The 15,402-nt window shown below is 33.9% G+C and overlaps 1 pseudogene; it reads left to right on the top strand.

Annotated features, from left to right (window-relative positions):
* The first annotated feature begins 9,040 nt into the window (after positions 1-9,040).
* On the top strand, positions 9,041-9,142 carry LOC118983907 (uncharacterized; annotated as a pseudogene).
* The last annotated feature ends 6,260 nt before the right edge of the window (positions 9,143-15,402 follow it).

Genomic DNA, 15,402 nt, shown 5'->3' with positions numbered 1-15,402 from the left:
GCACATGGAACACTTCCAAAGATAGACCCCATGATAGGACTCAAAACAAACCTCAACAAATTTAAGAGAATTATTATCATGCCAAGCATTTACTTTGACCACAAATGACTGAAACTGGAAACCAACCCCAAAGGAAAAAAACCCAAACAAGCCCAAAATCATGGAGACTGAATGGTATGCTATTAAACAATGAATGGGTCAAGAGTTAAATTAAGGAATAAATCAAAAAGTGTCTGGAAACATATGAAAATGAACTCACAACAACCCAGAACTTATGGGACACAGTGAAGGCAGTGCTGAGAGGGAAGTTCATAGCAATACAGGCCTACATAAATAAGATAGAAACATTTCAAATAAACAACCTAACCCTATGCCTACAAGAACTTGAGGAACAACAACAAACACAACCCAGAGAAAGTAGAAGGAAGAAAATAACCAATATCAGAGCAGAATTAAATGACATGGAGACTAAAAGCACAATTCTAAGGATTAATGAATCCAGGAGCTCGTTCTTTGAAAAGATAAACAGAATTGACAGGCCTTTAAGCAGACTCATCAAGAAAAAAAGAAAGAGGACCCAAATAAACACAGTCAGAAATGAAAGAGGAGAGATTACAACTGATACCACAGAAATGCAAAGGATTGTAAGAAATTACTATGGAGAACTGTATGCCAACAAATTTGAAAATCTAGGTAAAATGGAAAAATTTCTACAATAATAAGATCTTCCAAACTCAATGAAAAAGAAGCAGAAAGCCTGAACAGACCAATAACAGCAGAGGAAATTGAAGCAGTAATCATAAAACTTCCCAAACACAAAAGCCCTGAACCAGATGGTTTCCCAGGAGAATTCTACAAAGCATTTAAGGAACAGCTAAGCCCTATCCTTCACAGACTATTCCAAAAAATGCAAAATGATGGAAGGCTCTCAAACTCTTTTTATGAAGCCATCATCATCCTAATCCCAAAGACAGATGAAGACACAACAAAGAAAGAAAACTTCAGGCCAATGTCACTGATGAACATAGATGCTAAAATCCTCAACAAAATATTGGCAAACCGCATCAAACAATACATTAAAAAGACTTACACAATGATCAAGTGGGATTCATCCCAGGGATGGAAGGATGGCTCAATATTAGCAAATCAATAAATGTAATACATCACATAAACAAAGCAAATACAGAAATCACATGATCATATAAATATATGCAAAAGCTTTTTCACTTTTGATAAAGTACAGCACACATTTATGATAACAACACTCAGAAAAGTGGGATTAGATGGAGCATTCCTCAATATAATAAAGGCCATATATGAGAGACCTACAGCCAACATCATACTGAATGGGCAAAACCTAAAATCTTTTCCATTAAGATCAGGAACAAGAGAAGGTTGTCCACTTTCACCACGTTTATTCAATATAGTATTGGAAGTTTTAGCCACAGTGATCAGACAAGAAAAGGAAGTAAAAAGCATCTAAATCAGAAAGGTGGAAACAAAGCTGTCACTGTTTGCACATGACATGATACTGTACATGGAAAATCCTATATACTGTACCAAAAATTGCTCAACGTAATAACTGAATTTGGCAAAAGAGTGAGATATAGTCAATATCCAGAAATCAAATCAAATGCATTTTTGTATACCAACAATGAAACAGCAGAAGCCGAAATCAAGAAAAAAATCCCATTCAATATAGCAAAAAAATAATAATAAAGTACCTAGGAATAAACCTAACCAAGAAGGTAGAAGACCTATATGCAGAAAACTACACAACACTGAAGAAAGAAATCAAGAAAGACACAAACAAATGGAAACATATACCATGTTCATGGATTGGAAGAATTCACATGGTCAAAATGTCCATACTACCCAAAGCAATTTACAGATTCAATGTAATACCTATTAAAGTACCAATGGCATATTTCACACACATAGAACAAACACTTGAAAAATTTATATGGAACCATAAATGACCCCAAATAGCAGCTGCAATGCTGCGAAAGAAGAACAAAGTAGAACGGATTGCAATACCTGATATCACACTGTATTACAAGGCCACTGTAATCAAAACAGCCTGGTACTGGCATAAAAACAGGCACATAGACCAATGGAACAGAACAGAGAGCCCCAAAATATACCAAACTCTCTACACTAAATTATTATTCGACAAAGGGGGCAGTAACATAAAATGGGGTAAAGCTAGCCTCTTCAACAAATGGTTTTGGGAGAACTGGACAGCTATGTGCAGAAAAATGAAACTTGAGCACCAACTTACACCATACACCAAAATAAATTCAAGGTGGATAAAAGACTTAAATATAAACTGTGACACCATTAAAGCCCTAGAGGAGAACATTGGCAGGAAAATATTAGATATTCCATGCAGCAAGATTTTTACTGATATGTCCCCTAGAGCAAGGGACAAAAAGGAAAGAATAAACAAATGGGATCTCATCAAAATTAAGAGCTTCTGCATGGCTAAAGAAAACAGTATTAAAATAAAAAGAGAACCAACCGTATGGGAAAACATAGTTGGCAATGATACCTCAGACAAGGTTTTAATCTCCAAATATATATAAATAACTTACACGACTCCACTCTAAGAAGACGAGCAACCCAATTAAAAAGTGGGCAAAAGACTTGAACAGACACTTCTCCAAGCGAGACATACAGAGCATCCAGAGACATATAAAAAGATGCCCAATATTGCTAGCTATCAGAGAGATGCAAATTAAATCCTCAATGAGATACCACTTTACAGTGGTCAGAATGGCCATCATAAACAAAGCAACAAAGAACAAGCATTGGAGAGGTTGTGGAGAAAGGAGAACCCTAGTGTACTGTTGGTGAGATTGCAGACTGGCACAACCACTATGAAAAACAGTATGGAATTTTCTCAGAATACTTAGAACAAATCTTCCTTTTGACCCAGCAATTCCACTGCTAGGATTATATCCTAAGAATCCGGAAACAGCAATCCAAAAGAACCTATGCACCCCAATGTTCATAGCAGCACAATTTACAATAGGCAAGTGTTGGAAGCAACCTAGGTGCCCATCAGTAAATGAATGGATCAAAAAATTATGGTGCATTTACACAATGGAATTCTATGTAGCAGAAAGGAAGAACAAGCTCCTACCCTTTGCAACAGCATGGATGAAAATGGAAAGCATTATGCTGAGTGAAATAAGCCAGGCAGTAAATGACAAATACCATATGGTCTCACCTTTAACAGGAAGCTAAACAACAAAACAAACAAGCAAGCAAAATATAACCAAAGACACTGAAATAGAGAACAGGCTGACAGTGACTGGAAGGGAGAGGGGAGAGAATTTCAGGGGAAAAGGGGAAGGGTTTACAGGAACAAATATAAAGGACACATGGACAAAAACTAAGGGTGGTGGAAATGGGTGGGAGGTGAGGGCACTTGGGGGGTTCAATGGGATGGGAGTAAAAGAAATAAAACTGTACTTGAACAACAATTAAAATAAATATTTTTTCAAAAGAAAAAAATACAGTTTGATATCAGGTATTGTGATTTCTCCTACTTTGTTTTTCTTTCTCCAAATTGCTGTGGCTATTCAGGGTCATTTATGAATTCATATAAATTTTCATAATATTTATTCTATAGCTGTGAAATATGTCTGTGGTTCTTTCATAGGATTTCACTGAATGTATTCATTGCTTTGGGTAGTATGGGCATTTTGATGATGGTGAGTCTTCCAATCTATGAGCACTGTATATGCTTCCATTTTTGTGCCTTCTTTAATTTCTTTCTTCACTGTTGTGTACATTTCTGAGTACAGGTTTTTTACCTCCTCAGTGAGGTTTGTTCCTAGGTACTTTATTATTTTTTTTTGGTGTATCCAATGAGGTATTTTTTCTAATTTCTCTTTCTAATATTTTGTCATTGGTGTAGAAAAATGTCTTCCTTTTCTGAATTTTGACTTTGTATCCTGCTCTTTTGCCAAATACACTTATTAGGTAGATTAGTTTTTGTTGGGGTCTATAGAATTTTTTGTGTACCCTATCATGTCATCTGCAAACAATGAGTTTTGATTCCTCCTTTCCATTTTGGATGTCTATTATTTCCTTTTCTTGTCTTATCACTATGGGTAGGGCTTCCAATTGTATGTTGAATGGAAGTGGTGAAAGCCAACACACTTTTCTTGTTCTTGATCTTAATGGGAAAGCTTTATTTATTTATTTATTTATTTATTTATTTATTGCTTATTGTGTATTATATTGGCTGTAGGTGTTTGCATATGGTAATGCTACATCTATTCCCACTTTGTGGTGTGCTTTTTCACAAATGGGTGCTGTACCTTATCAAATGCTTTTTCCACATTTATTGATATGATCAGGTTACCATTTATAATTTTGAAATGTATCTATGTTCTTTAAAAAACTGTGGGTCCATTACAATAGAAGCTAGATTTTATTTATTTGTTGGTTTATTAGAGCTTCAAGTACCAGTGCTTTTAGTTCTCTAGTTAAAGTGTAGTCCACTCACTTGCCTTGTATGTATGTTACTGTGTTATGTGGGAAAAGTAGAAGCTTGATTAAGAGGAAGGAGAAGAGATGATAGCTCATAATTGAGATAAACCAAGAGTTAAACCAATAAAGGAGAGGTAGTGGAATGCATAATGGTTAAAATTCAGCAAAAGCCATAAATTGGAGCCATAGACTATTAGAAAAGATTTAAATTCCTAGGATATGTGGAAATTTTAGAGTGTATTAGACTCAAATGGCAAATGGCCTTTTAAAGCCAATTTTTTTTTGCATGACAAGTGGAAGGTAATTGCAATTGACATCTAGATGTTAATGAGAACTAAGTGGCATGCTTTAAAACTTGAAACTGATCTAAGATAAATATAAATAGAACCAAATAACCTAGGCCACAGTTTACATGAGGACATGATCCATGTTTATTTTGTCTACCACTTTAACCTGCGTATATTCAATAGCATGCTAGATACTTTTTTAAAGAAGGAAGGGAAAGAGAGAGAGGAAAAAAGAAAGGAAGAGAGGGGGTGAGATATGGAGAAAGGGTGGGAATAAAGAAGGAAGGAAGGCAGGAAGGCAGGAAGGCAGGAAGAAAGGAAGGAAGGAAGGAAGGAAGGGAGGGAGGGAGGAAGGAAGGAAGGGAGGGAGGGAAGGAAAAAGGAAACATGTGGATGACATAATTTCAAAAAAGCTTTTCAGTTTACCATAAGAAAATAAAGTGCTAAATAGAAAAATTTGAATATTTGGGAAAAGTTATGAAGTTTCAGGTGCATCCTTAATTTGTAAATGTATGATCATGTTCTTGAAGAATATATCATTCAGTGGGCCGGCAAAAGACTAAATGTTGACCTGAATCCATTTATATTTGCATTAGTAAATAATTATTGAACAGCCACTGTGTATACAGCATTCATTCTCTATTGTAGAAGGCACATAGCCTTTGCCTTTAAGGAGTTTATAATTAAGGCTTAAACACACAAAACATAATTAAATGACTGAAGAGAACAAAAACAAGAGCAGTGGCCATAGTAGAGAAAGCATAAGCTTTTAAATAAACTAAAATTAAGTTCAATTACTGGATATCCATGTGACTTAAGCATGATACATAATACTCTAAATATCAGTTTTATAATCTATAAAATGAGGAAATTAATGTTATCTACCTCATAGGACTACAGTGAGCATAATGTAGAAAAATACTTAACATGATGCCTGAAACACTGCAAGCACCTCATAATGATGATGTGATTATTAGTTATTGTCTACCAAAACAACAGTGAAGACAGTTTATGTTTTTTTTACTTCCTTTTTTATTATTGTTCAAGTACAGTTATCTCTATTCTTCCCCAACCTAAGAACCCTGAAACACCAATCTAAAAGAACCTATGCACCCCAGTGTTCATAGCAGCACAAGTTACAATAGCCAAGTGCTGGAAGCAACCTAAGTTCCCATTAGTAAATGAATAGATAAAAAAAACTATGGTACATTTACATGATGGAGTACTACACAGTTTATATCTTTAAACAATATTAGATTAAGTGTTAAATGAAGGCTATAAATCAGGGATCAGTAAACTTTTTTGTAATGGAATACATAGTAAATATTTTGGATATTGCAGACCATATATGATTTCTGTCACATATTCATTGTTGTTTACAACTCTTTAAAAATATAAAAACTAATATAAATTCATAGACTTTACAAAAATCAGCTTGCTGCTGGATACAGCCAGAGATGGTTGTCTTCCAATCCCTGCTATAAGTGATAAAATAGTGTAGGAACTAAAGATGGATACTAGGAGGCATGTATGAATTTCTTGTAAAATGCAGGGCTTGATCTCATTCTTGGAAAATGAATGCACCATAAATATAATTTGGAATGGTAATTTTTGTCTTCTCAAATCAACGGATAAAAATATTGTCCACTGTGTCACTCTGAAAAATATATGGACTACCAATTGTAAATAACTGAAAACAGAATTTAGAAAGAGGCTTTTGAAACTTTGGCCACTCAATGAGTTTTCTGAACTTACACATGGGGATGACACTGTGTAATCATCACCCTTTCTATGAAATATCCCTTAGTAACTTTAGTCTATATACTACCCATTTGTTTTGTACTTCATAAGAATCCAAAAATTGAAAATTCAGTATATTTGAAAGAGTGACACAAATATAATAGTAATTGCTTTGTGCTAGGTGGTGTTCCCAATGACTCACATTCATTAACTCATTAAATCCTTACAGTAATCTTATGATGTACGTGTTGTTACCATCACCTTTATTTTATAGAGGAGAATCCTGAGGCTTAAAGAGTTTTGGCAAATTATCTTATGTCTCACAGATAGTAAGTGGCAGAGGTGAGATGTAGTCTGGTTCTGTAGCTTATACTCTTAGTATACCTCTTCTTCTTTTTCTTTAAACTTATTAAATTTATACAGTGACATTATGAATGGCTGTCTTTCTCAGTGAGATATACATTTTTGTGGAAATGAACAAATAAGTATCTTTATATAATGATTGCTTGATCTATCAAGTAGTATAGAGATGATAAAGATGATGTAGATAGAGATGTAATGTAGATATACCTGTATTTGTCTCATTAACTGCTATTCCCTAATAGCTAACACACTAAATTGTATAGTGTATACTCAAATGTGTGAAATAAAGTATTTCCCCCAGTTTACCATGTAAAATCTAAAACTCAGTTAAGGTCACAAACCAGCAAGTAATACAAGAAGTTCAAAAGTGAAGATAAAAACAAGAGGTTAAAAGTGAGGTTTAAATGGGAAAAAAGGAAGGATGGAGAGATTTTAGTATTTTTTATTTAGTTCAGGCCAGCAAATCTTTTTGTTTGTTTTAGCTTATACTTTATTTTTTAATTGTTCAAGTATAGTTGTCTGCCTTTTATCATCACCTTTTCCCCAACACCAGCCATCCCTACCTCTCTCCCCTGACTACACCCCCTTTGGTTTTGTCCACATGTCCTTTATAGTTGTTCCTGAAAACCCTTCACCCTTTCCCCCACGTTATCTCCTTCCATCTCCCTTCTGGTTACTGTCTGTTTGTTCTTAATTTCAATGTCTCTGGTTATATTTCGCTTGCTTGTTTTTTTGTGTGTGTTGTTGTTGATTAGGTTCTAGTTAAAGGTGAGATCATATGGTATTTGTTTTTCACTGCCTGGCTTATTTCATTTAACATAACGCTCTCCAGTTCCATCCATGCTGGTGCAAAGGATAGGAGCTCCTTTCTTTCTTCTGCATAATATTCCATTGTGTAAATGTACCATCTTTTTTTAATTTTTAATTTTTATTTAATTCTTGTTCAAGTACAGTTTTCTGTCCTGTTTTTTGATCCATTTGTTTACTTAGTATACCTCTTCTGGTGGGCTTTGATTCATTAATGGCCTCATGCAGGTGAAATTGAACCTCAATTTTAAAGAGTTAATATTGAGATAAACATATTTCCTAGTAAATGAATTTTTATCAATGTATTTTGAAAGATACACTGAAGTAAAACTCTTTTGGTCACTCACAAATTTCTACGGCATTCTACACATACAACAGAGTGATAAATCCTATGTATGTGTATGTGGTCAGGGGAGATAGATACCATACCCTTGTAATGCAGGCACTAATGTCATTGTCATTTCACAGGTGAGGAAACTGAGATTTGAAGAGGTGAAGTAACTTGGTAAAGGTCACAAAGGTAGTTAAATGGCAGACCCAGGATTTGATCCCAAGCCTATTGATATTAAGCCCAAACTTTAACCATGTTACATACTGCTCACAAATAATTTACACTCTAGTTGGGAAAATCAGGGATATACCTATGAAGTTATTAATAACAGTACCCAATGACATTTATGAAATGAATTAAATAGACAATATTCAGAAAGAGAAGGCTCTTTGGGCTAAGGAGGACACAAAGGGACTGACGAAAATGTTATTTTTTGTAACAATGAAATACTAGATGATTTAAGATAATAGCATATTAGAAAGAATTGCCCGTGCTATAGTTTATTGTTATGGAAAAGAAATACATTAACAGTAAATGTTCGAAAACAATGAACTAAAGAGTAAAGAAGAGTGGGAAGTTATATCTGAAATCTATCTCTAAAAGATTAAATAATAAATGATATTAAAAACACTGAGCAGGAAGGTTAAAGATGATACGTTTTTGCTACAGTACTATCCTTTCATACAATAACAAAATATTAGAATTAGCAATGGTATGTATTTTTAAAGGAAACACTTATTCTGGGATACTATCAGCAATTTAACATTTCCCATGTTATGAAAACATGATTATTATAATAACATTTTTCAGTATCTTAAGAAAGTTGCCATATTTTAAACACAATTCTTTCAGTCATATATATCTGTCCCATCATTACATTTTCATTTTTAGACTCATAAATGAATATTAATTTAATTATGTCTCTAAAATATATCATTATCAGCCATCAAGAAGTATACTGCCTTGTTCTATTCATTTCTTTGGTATTCTATTTAAAATGTATGATTTAATCACTTCTCGGCCTTTTGGCTAAGATCAAGTGTAGTATCAGTTCTTATCAGTTTAAAATGTACGTTTTATTTTCTAATTTATGATATAATGAATACTTTCTTTGTATTAGAAAATCATTACAAATCTTTGAGTAGACTGGTGAAAATGTTAATTTACATGTCAAAAGAGGGTCACACATGTATTTGGAAAGGTATGCTAATGGCATGGCACTAATGCAATTTCACAAAGGACTTAATGGAGCACACAAAGCATATTTCCTCCACTAATACTCAGAGCATGGAGTCATATCTTGCTTTATGGGATGTAAAAATATTTTTAGTCAGCTAAAGAATAAAGAGACTTTCAAGGTTATTCAGATTAAGATATAAAAACCCTTAAATGCAAAATCCTCAATGAATATTATGGAAGGAAAATTTCAATCAGGGGTATTTGCTTGGACTGACATTTGAGAGCTTCTAAAATTTCCAAGAGGATTTTATTTTTTTCCCAATCTTTTTATTTAATTATTTTTCAAGTACAGTTTTCTGTCTATTACTCCCATCCAATCCCACCCCCCATCCTCCCCCCTCCCTCCCATTTCCACCCTTCTCAGTTGTTGTCCATGTATCCTTTATATATGTTCCTCTAAATCCCTCCCCTATTTCCCCTGAAATTCCCTCCCCTCTCCCCTCTGGTCACTGTCAGCCTGTTCTCTATTTCAGTCTCTTTGGTTATATTTGGCTTGCTTGTTTGTTTTGTTGTTTAGCTTCCTGTTAAAGGTAAGATCATATGGTATTTGTCCTTCAACACCTGGCTTATTTCACTCAGCATAATGCTTTCCAGTTCCATCCATGATGTTGCAAAACATAGGAGCTCCTTCTTTCTTTCTGCAGCATAAAATTCCATTGTGTATATGTACCATAGTTTTTTGATCCATTCATTTACTGACAGGCACCTAGTTTCTTCCAACTCTTGGCTATTGTAAATTGTGCTGCTATGAACATTGGGGTGCATAGGTTCTTTGGGATTGGTGTTTTCAGGTTCTTAGGATACAATCCTAGCAGTGGAATTACTGGGTCAAAAGGCAAGTCCAATTTTAGTTTTCTGAGAAAATTCCATACTGTTTTCCATAATGGTTGTACCAGTCTGCAATCCCACCAACAGTGGACTAGAGTCCCCTTTTCCCCACACCCTCTCCAACATTTGTTGTTTATTGCTTTGTTTATGATATCCATTCTCACTGGTGTAAAGTGGTATCTCATTGTGGTTTTAATTTGCATCTTCCAAGAGGAAATTAGAATGTGAGTATTGTTTATTAAAATTCAAATAGGGAAAATGCAAAATTATTCAAGGCTTATATTCATTAAAATAATCCAATCTAATAAAGATCATATATGAAAATCTACAGCCAACGTCATACTTAATGGGCAAAAACTAATAGCATTTTCCTTGAGATCAGGAACAAGATAAGGGTGTTCACTTTCACCATTCTCACTCTACATAGTATTGGAAATCCTACCCACAATGATCAGACAAGAAGAAATAAAAAGCATTAAAATTGGAAAGGAAGAAGTAAAATGGTTATTATTTGCGGATGACATGATAACATATATAGAAAACCCTAAAGACTCCACAAAAAAACCACTAGACTTAATAAGTAAATTCAGCAAAATAGGATACAAAATTAATGTTCACAATTCGGTGGAATATTTTTATACCCATAATGAACTATCAGAAGGGAAAACTAAGAAAACAACCCCACTTGCTAATACAACAACAACAACAACAAAATAAGGTACCTAGGAATAAATTTAACTAAGGAGATAAGAGACCTTGGAAAGACCTTACATAATGAGATATCATCTCACAACTATCATATTGAATATCATCAATAAATCAACAAACAACAAGTACTGACGAGAATGTGGAAAAAGGGAAATGTTCATACACTGTTGGTAGGAGTGTGGACTGGTGCAATCAGTGTTAAAGCAGTATTAAGTTTCCTCAAAAAATTAAAAATGAAACTGCCTTTTGACCCAAGAATTCCACTTCTGGTAATATAACCTAAGAATCCTGACACACCAATCAGAAAGAATATATGCAACTCCATGTTCATAGCAGTGTTATTAACATAGCTAAGACCTGAAAATAGCCTCACTACCCATTCTTCCTATCTACCCTCTTTTCCCCAGAATTGATGGCTAGCTAAGGATATGGCATTTATGGAAGATGCTGAACCTCTGACTTTCATGCTCTGCTAGGAAACACAGATGAATGGGCAAGAGAAATTACTCCTGGTGACAAAGACCCTAGTGCTAAGACATTGGAGTTTGGGAAAGGTAAGTTTTGGGGCACTGGATTAATTTTATGATGGAAAAATATCTTACACTAATACAGGTATGTAATACCTTTGGTGTCTGTCTCTCTTGGCAGAGAGATAACTCTTCTTGAAACCAAATGTTTGCTTTGGCAATTTGTACTTTAAAATGGCAGAAATAAAACTGAAAATTGAATACAGACTCAGAAAATATAATCCTCATGGAGGAATGTAGGACTAATTTCTATATAGATAGTGACTTCTAAAAGATTTGTTCTTCCAAAATCAAGCTGTCAAAGAGTGTAAAGCCTTGGGGTAACATTGTTTACTATCACAAAAGCCCAGATGTATTTTGGGTCAAATTATGTCACAGGAATCATAACAATTCCATCCATTAGAAGCCAGTGGTAACATAGTCATATTCTCTATATCATTTTTGTAAAAGGCACTCACTATACTGATTATATGGTGTCTCCCATTAGGATGAATGACACCATAGAGGAGAGAGCTGCAACTGAAAATAAATAGTTCAGTGAAATATTAAGGTACTTTAAAATAAATTTTATATATATGAATGATTGTGTGGTTTGGAATAGCAATAAATTGTATGACAATTTTCTCAATAGACTGGAAGGCTATTTGATGTAGAATTATCAGATGTCAGAGCTGGAAGAGCCATTAGAGATTATTTTGTTTAATCATTTCACTTAATAGATGAGGTAACTAAGGTCCAGAAAAAGAAAAAGCTGTTACCAAATCTCACAGTGAAATATGTGGCAGAGCTTGCCAAGATATTCTCAACCCATAAAAAAAACATGATTTGGGCTGTGTACATATAGTTGTGTAAATGAATGTGAGAGACAGTGACAAGCAAAGAACTGACCTCCATTAGCATTTCCCAAATAATTTTGTACAGCAAACTAGATAAAATATAAATTTTTAACAGATGTAAATTAGAGCTTAGCTTTCAAGTGTATTAAAATCATGGCTAATCCATGAAAGAAATTAAAATATAAAGAGCTAAAAACTGATGTTCTAAATAGCAATATCTAGTAACTTAATTTTCTTATTCAAATATTGTCCTTTATAATTCTAAATATATCAGTTTCTAAGAAAAATATACTCACTTTGACAAATTTTAAACATCATTTTGTAAGTGTAATAACATGTCCATTAAGCAATTATTTTTATTAAATTTATTGGGATGACTGGTTAATAAAATTATATAAGTTTCAAGTGCACATATGTATAATACATGATGCATATGTTGCATTGTGTTGTGTGCACACCACCCAAAGTCAAATCATCTGTTACTGTATATTTGACCCCCTTTACCCTTTCCTCTACCTCCCACTCCCCTTCCCTCTGGTAACTGCCATACTGTTGTCTATGAGGTTTTGTTTGTTTTTCTTGTTTGTTCATTTGTTGCTTTCAGTTTTATATCCCACATATGAGTGAAATCATATGGTTCTTATTTTTTATATCTGATATATTTTATGTAGCATAATATTCTCAACGTTCATCTGTGTTTTTGAAAATGGCACTATTTTGTCTTTTTATGGCCGAGTAGTATTCCATTGTGTATATGTTCTACATCCTCTCTATCCAATCCTCTACTGAAGGACACTTTGGTTGTCTCCATTTCTTGGCCACCATGAATAATACTGCAATGAACATAGGTGTGCATATACCATTATACTCAATGGTAAAAAACTGAAATGTTTTTTTCCTCTAAGGTCAGTAACATGACAAGGATGTTGACTCTCAAAACTCTTATTCAACGTTGTACTGGAAAACCTAGCCAGAACAATCAGGCAAGAGAAAGAAATAAAAGACATCCAAATTAGAAATGAAGATGTAAAAGTGTCACTTTCTGCAGGTGACATGATTCTTTATATAGAAAACCCTAAAGACTCTACCAAATAACTATCACAAACAGTAAGCAAATACACTAAAGTTGCAGGATACAACATCAATGTACAAAAATCCACTGTATTCCTATATACTAATAGTGAAATTTTAGAAAAAGAAATGAAAAACCAATTCCTTTTACAATTACAAGAAGAATAAAATACCTAAGAATAAACCTAACAAACAATGTGAAGGACCTATATACTGAAAACTATAAAGCATTAAAAAGATTGAAAAAGATACAATGAAATGGAAGGATATTCAATTTTCCTGAATTGGAAGAATCAACATAGTTAAAATGGCCCTATTATCCAAAGCAATATACAGATTTAATGCAATCCCAATCAAAATCCCAATGATATTTTAAAAGGACATAGGACAAAATATCATCATATGTGTATGGAACCACAAAAGACCTCAAACAGTCAAAGCTACCCTGAGGAAAAATAAGGAATAGAGCTGGCACCACACTTCCTGACTTCAAATTATACTACAAAGCAACAATAATCAAACCAGCATGGTATTGACTGAAAAGCATACACAGACCAATGGAACAGATTTAGAGCCCCCAAATAAACCCACATATATATTGTCAAATGATTTTCAACAAAATAAAATGGAGCAATTCTTTTTAAACTTATTTTAAAATTACAGTTGATATATAATATTAGTTTCAGGTGTACAAAATAGTGATTAGATGTTTATACGTATTATGACTTAAGTGTTATATACCTTACAAAGTGACAGGGCCATATGAATTTTGAATAGTCATGTTACACAGCTGACTCCAAATAAATATGTAGTCAGTGCAGTCAAACCTTATTTTGTTGACATATGTGGCTTTAGAGTCAATATCTTCTGAATCTTGAGCATTATTATTTAGAACCAAGGACAAGATTCTGTTGTAATCCAGGGAGTAATTGATTAATTTATCCTGTTAGTGTTTTGGATTCCTGTCTTTGTCATCCAATGTCTTCCCTCTTTTTAAAAAGATTTTATTTATTTATCTTTAGAGGGGACGGGAAGGAGAGAGGGAGAGAAATGTCAATGTATGGTTGCCTCTTGTGTGTCTCCTGCTGAGAAATGGGCTGCAACCCAGGCATGTGCCCTGACTGGGAATCAAACCGTGGTTGTTTGGTTCCCAGGCCCCCACTCAATCCACTGAGCTACACCAGCCAGGGCTCAAAATCTTCACTCTTATCTGAAAAAATTGATAAGCAAACCTTCAAAATTTTCTTCCAAATAATTAATAAATTTGAATGAGTATTACCACATAATAACAGTGAAGTTCTACGTTGGCAATACTTCACCTATAACCAAACTCTTATAATATCAATCAACTCTGATCATCCAGCCCATGTATTGCTATTTCTTTTGCATTAAGGTTATTGAAAGGTGCTTTGTGAGATACCCTGATGAAGGCCAGAAGCAGTATGCTTATAATAGTTTCCCTGGTCTACCAGTCACATAAACCCTACCAAAAAGGAAAATGAGATTACTGCAGTGTAACTTGTTCTTCATGAATCTATGTGGAAAGCTACAAAATGTTTATAAAATTATCTCTAAATGTTCAAGATGAATTTCTGTTTCAACCATCTTTATTCTTTAAGAAAATAAGGAAGCATTGTTATATTTCTGGTCTTACAATACCCTTGCAAAGATTCTTCAATTATCACCCTCTCATATACAAAAAGGACAGTCTTGCAGTGTGCAGTAGAAAATGATTAGTCATAAAATCAGATTGATGTTCAACTTTTGACTACACAATTTACTTGTGTAGCAGATTACTTAAAGTCAATATTGAAGCAGATTATTGAGTTGTGAAATTTATAAAGTCTATATATAAAATACCTAGTTCATAGTACATACTGTTATATTTGCTGCTGTTTCTGTGGAATATAATTTACTTATATCTGGTAGCTAACCTTCATTTAAGATTATCAAGTACTCTTAAAAATCTTTCTCTCTTACTTAGGATTCCAATTCTTTTTAGTGGTTATTCTAAACTTTCTAATCCAAAGATTATCTCATACCCACTGTGGCTTTAAGTTCTTACCTGATTGTTACTTTACCTATGATCTAAGTACTGTCTAAGGTGCAGTCCAAGATCCTGAGGTTCTGAATTTGAACTTCTCCTTAATGTTCTATTTTGT

The sequence above is a fragment of the Sturnira hondurensis genome, unplaced genomic scaffold (assembly GCF_014824575.4).
Source record: "Sturnira hondurensis isolate 20B ecotype Veracruz unplaced genomic scaffold, ASM1482457v3 Scaffold0000523, whole genome shotgun sequence".
In the NCBI taxonomy this organism is placed as follows: Eukaryota; Metazoa; Chordata; class Mammalia; order Chiroptera; family Phyllostomidae; genus Sturnira; species Sturnira hondurensis.
This window is presented reverse-complemented; position numbering and strand designations above follow the sequence as displayed.